We start from the raw sequence: 6,000 nt of genomic DNA on the forward strand, positions 1-6,000 counted from the left end.
ACCAGTTCTCTGGTGTAGGAAATGGGCGTACAATTGAGCCTCTCCAGACCGTAATCCGCTGGCAGGCAATTTTTTTTTGCCAACAGCTGATTCGGTCTGGCTTATTAGCCAGGCTAGGGCCGGCGGACCTCTGACCTTACCATGACACGATGACACAGCCATAGCCATAAGGAGGTCCCAATGCAGCTACGCCCAAACATGGAGTGTGCTGTCTAACCTCAATGTGTCGTCATGACATCATCCGCAAACAAATCAGTCAGCTCCATATTATGGGCACAAAAGACACAGACAGATGGGTACAATGGGTTCTCTTACAAAGCTTGCAACACTCAGACATATTGGTCTGGCTGGCAGTGCGACATATGTGTGAGGGAGTGCGTTCGGATATACGCACTGGGAATGTGCTCGTTTTTTTTAGTGCGCTGGGGGGTTGACGTCGTAGAGCACACTGAGTGTGGCTTATTTACAAACGACCGGTTAAAACAACACACCTTCCAGTAATAAATAATGAAGCTCAAAGGACCAATTAAGCCGCAAATGCTGCATTTTGCAACCGCATTTTGCAACCAGGGAGCGTTTGAGACACCGCAGTGACGCCCTCACACTGGACAACCAACTTCTGAGTAGGGTTGATCACTCAGCACACCTGGGGCGCAGCCACTCAGCGCACTAGGTTTTTGAACGACAACCCACCGAGTGCACTGAATAAACAAACGACAAGAGGGCACGTACACCAGTGCGCTCAATGCAAATTTCCGAATGCACCCTATATGTGAGGGCAACGGCGCAAACATCTAGTTTCTATAAAATTGCATTCATTTCCCGGCTGTGGCATTAAGTACAGTACATCGTATCTTCCTCGCTCACTGTACATTGCTAAAATGATGACAATAATCCCACAGGATCATAATTCGACTCAAAGTGGGGGTTTCCACAGTGAGTCTGTGGTTTATCACAGGGCTGAGGGGAGTAAAAAAAAAGGTGCCGCTATGTTGACACAAAGAGAGGCACGGCTAAGCCAGCTCACATCCCAATCGATCACTGCTCCCACTCCACTACTACAAGTGGCATAAGACCTTTCTCCCAGCGCCGACTTCAATGACCCCCAAGGCTCAAGAGTCCAAACTATTAGATCCTCTGTGTTAATAGAACTCAGGAGTGTACAAATGGAACCTCCGCGGAAGAGTGTACAAATGGCACCAAATGGACACTTACCGGTGGTGGTGAGAGAAGTACTGACATGTTTTTACTTAACTAAAGGTATCATTAATCCTACCAAAATATAGAAATACTGTTACAAGTAAAAGTGACACATGGCCGATCTACAGGCTTGTCGATCGACCATTTTAAAAGTGTATATGGGTTAATGTATGTTTTGTAATAATATTCTCCAATCCACATCTTCAAAGTAACTAGTAACTAAAGTTTTCAAATAATTGTAGTGGAGTAAAAAGTACAATATTTGTCTCTGAGATGTAATGGAGTAGAAGTAAAAGTATTGGAAATTGGAAATACATTTAGATAGTAAATGGTGCATTTATTCAGTGCCTTTACAAGGCGCTTTACAATGATTGTGCATTACATTCACCCATTCACACACATTCATACACCATTGGTTGAGGAAACCATGCAAGGCACCAACCTGCTCATCATGAGCAATTTGTGGTTCAGTGTCTTGCTCAAGGACACTTTGACATTAATTCTGGGGGAGTCCGGGCTCAAACCGGGAACCTTGGGGTTTCCAAGCAGCCACTCTTCCTGAGTCACCCCCCAAGACATACTTACTTACTCCAGTACAGTAAAAAATGCCTCAAAATTGTACTCAAGAATACAGTACTTGAGTACATGTACTTGGTTACTTTACACGACTGCTTACGGGTCCCATTTTGTACACTCAGAGGATCATGGTGGCATATTTGATTTTAGTAACAGTTTGCAAATAGTACACTGGTACGATTATACTCGATGCTAGGAGGAAAACACAAAAAGTGCTTCTTCCATCGTGGTATCACTCAGTCTTTGCACAGACTAAATTTGAACATGGTTGTATTTAACACTCTGTTTAATCACTATAATACAGAACAAACTCATAAGCTATAGTGCTTGCTGGAACAAGATTAAGACATGACCAGCTGGGACACATTTTAGACATCTGTGTGGAAGTGTATTTCTCTCTATGGTTTTGTTTAATTGCAATGTTAAATCGGTTACTACTTCATCCTTAATATCTCTGTGTATCTTATAACTTGCTTGATTGTTTTTATCTTAATGAGTCTTTTAGGTTTCCGATTGCTTTAGTTTCTTAATGTCTCTTCTTGTACTTGCACAACGTGCAAGTCTGTATTACATGTTCTATGTTCAGGACTCTACTGTAGGCTACGTCCATGCTGAATATGTTCAACAAATAAAGTATCCAATCAATCAATCAAACTCTACCATACAGAAGTACCAGTTATACTGTAGTATACTCTACCACAGTATGTACTAGGTATTGTATTAGAATAGCCTACATATACTTGATATAATTAGCATACTGTGCTATGCAGATTACTAGTTGTACTGTATTAACATAGGCTACTCTACCATACAGATGGGTTAATAGTTGGGTCATTACTGATACTTGGAGAGCAAAGGTCCGTTTCTCAGTGGATTTATCATCTATGAAGGTTAAATAACAAATTGAGCATGCCCCTCGCAAAAATGCGAGCAAAATTTGTGAGAGCCCAAAATCCATATGGCCACCATTAACAACCTATAAGGCAAATTTCAACATTTCATTATGCTTTAAGTTGCATGTGACAGGCCTGTCAAACTAGGGGGCTTTCATGATTCTGAATCCATTCCAAGCATTAGTTGGATGTTAGATGAGGTCATCACATTTGGGCACATTGGGCAAGTGGCTATGGCCATTTTTAGCCCAAGGATCGAGTGTTTTCGTAAAGTGAAGTAAAGTGCCTGCCATCTACTGCACAGGGTGTGGGTGGTTGAAACCACCGCAGTGCATCTGGCTTTGTCGGGAAAAAAGCAACACAACAGCTTGGTCAACTCGGACCAAACCAGCCAGCTGATCGATTATTCCACTACGAAGACCATCTGCCAATGTCTCTTTACCTGCACACTCTCTGCATTCTTTCACCAGGCTGCTTTTTGTCTTTCTAAAGCCTGCTCACAAAAAAAGGAAAATAAAGTAAAAAAAAAAAACCCAAATCCTTGGAGCGGGAATTTACAAATGGCCTGTGACAATGAGATTAGGGGGAGGAAGAAAAGAAATGCCAAGAAACTATCTGACATCATTAGACTGAATTGAATGGGTCCCACTAGTTTCTCCAGTGACGGCTAATCCTTCCTAGGGGGATGGCCATTAACCTGCCCCCCCCCTCTCCCTAACCTCCCTCCCGTCCTCTCATGGCTGCCTGACTGAGGCATGAGGAGGCAGGCCTCCTCTATTTGTTTTCCTGATCTCTGTCACTCAGACCCCCGCCGAATAATTATCGTGTGTCTGCGTGCGTGGGTTACACAGTGGATTTTAGCTGCTACCATAAGCAGGCAATAATTACACGAGCAAGAGGATCGAGCTAATAAGGCCTGTCCAGAAAACACTCCGATGCATGAATGTGACGCCGTGGAGCTGTGTTTAATCACTTAAGAACTGTTTTATACGTAAAACAGCGTACAAATTACGGAAACAGACTAACTGCAACCGTAAAACATACTTTCCCCCTCTCAATGCCGGAGTACATAAATGATACAACCATGCCAGCTTTTCCCCCCCCATTTTAAGTAGGCTAGTCAGAATATTTATCTCCACTACGATCGATCCCCCGACCATTGATAGTGATTATCAATGGTCGCCTTTCACTGTGCTGGCGGATGACCTTAGATAAAGGCATTTGAGGAAGTCCTGTAACGGGAGTGGATGGGAGCTAGCTGTGTTTTTAAGCGATCACGTGATTTATTGGTTCCTGGTTTCAATGAGACTCAAACGGTGAATCATAGGTTAGCGAAGGGCGCCATCTAGCGTATAAACTAAAAACACACGGAATACATCAAAATACGTTTTTGGCAGTGTGGGCTTTGAAAAAAGAGATGTTGTGATTGTAGAAGAAAGAAGAAAATGCTGAAATGTTTTGAATTCTCCAAAACCAGCGAAAGAAGAAACCGTAATGTTTTTGATAAAATACATCCATTTAACAACATAACGTGCGGTTAATAATTGTTAATTGGAACTAAGGTAACAATAACGTGACTCACGTCGATAAATAATTTAGGGCCGACATTTCCGTTTTTATCTTCATACAGTGAATTAATGTTGCTAATTAAATTAGCCAATTTAGCCAAACGGCTGGAGGACTCAGGATCAGGACTATAAAATAATTACACTTACACTTACATTAATGCATTTACATGCCGAGTTAAACTGAAATTACTAATATGGCTTCAGATCATCTTAGACGAAAAAGAGAAAAAAAAGGAAAAAGCAGTTAATCATCCCGTGATGACTGTCTCGGGGTCAGAAAGGGTCACATCACATTATGTTCATGGGATGTAAACAGAATTGTGGCGAAACGATAAGCTCACTCGTGACAACCTGTCTGGTGGGAGATGACAGCTAGGAATTGCATTAATCCTTATCTACTGGTTGTAAAATATGTTTTTGGCCTGGCTGCTATACCTCCACCTTATCGACTCATGTGTGCCAGAGTTGAAATTCAGGTGATTACTATCTAAACAAAATAGATAAAAATCGACTGAGATACAACTGTGTGGCACAATAATCCCACCCCGCCCCACAAATTCATTGCAGATTCCTATGGTGACGGGGGTGGGGGAGTGGGGGAGGGGGCAGTGACTGCCGCTCGCCTCGCAGGTTAAGTTCAGATTCATCCGGGGGGCTATCTGATCGGCCCTGACGCTCCACCGGAGTTGTTGCCGCCCGTGTGAGAAATAGCACATTTTAGATTACAGCGCTCTCCACACATAACACTAAAAGCCTTCAGCTGTAAGCGCGTGGCAGGCGGCGCCTGTTCAATAAAGGTGGGAACAGAGCATTCCTTTCATCTCCCCCCGCGGTCGACCGCTTCTTTTAAAGGCTATCCCACAAGGTCCTATCAACTGGCAGGTTCAAGGGCAGAATAAATCAGATATGACACGTCCCCGCACATCGTTATGCGCGGGGACGTGTCTCCTGACGTTTGAGGCATCCCTGGCTCAGGTGGTTCAGAGACACCCCCCCCCCCCCCCCCCCCCAGAAGCGGGATTCACATTAACGGCACTGGCTCATTACATTAATAGTAGTGGCAACATGAATAATGCCATACCGTCTCTGAAGGGGTTACAGACCAATGTGACAGCGGGGTGGGGGTTGGGTTTGGGGGTGGGGGGATGGCCAGGGGTTATCTGACTGGTGGCATCCATAAATTCACAAATGACAACATGCACGCATGTCAATACAAGAGGACATACATTACGGGGTCATGTGGTGTGGGGCAAGGGCACCTTAGAGCTTCAATAGCTACTGTCCACTTTTGTTTGGCGGTACTCGCTATTCTTTCCCAGTGAGAGTTTCCTGTGCATGTATTATAATAACAGGAGTTATAAGCTGTGATCAATCGTGACCATGCAGTATTTAACAATGAATAAACCTAAAGTGTATAGTGTCATCATATGGGTACAGGAATAAGTGTAACCATTCCAAGAAGAGGCAGGTGGTACAGACCCTTTTTTAATTATTATTATTTTGTCCCCGGATTTTGGCATTAAATGGAGGCCCAGGACGGAGATCATCGTCAAGTTCAAGGTCAAGTGCCCAAGGCGGATATTGATAAATATGACGGAGATAAATTATATCAAAACCGATCGCATCGCTCCACAGCCTAGGAGCGCTTGTTGCCCAATCCTCTGTGTTGCACAACAGTGACACGTCATCGAAAATGTTCCCTGCCTGTTTAGCGGACGACAACGAAAATCTTAAAACGTTCATAACTCGCGATCTAAATCATC

Source organism: Electrona antarctica (genome assembly GCF_951216825.1).
Source record: "Electrona antarctica genome assembly, chromosome: 14".
NCBI lineage: Eukaryota > Metazoa > Chordata > Actinopteri > Myctophiformes > Myctophidae > Electrona > Electrona antarctica.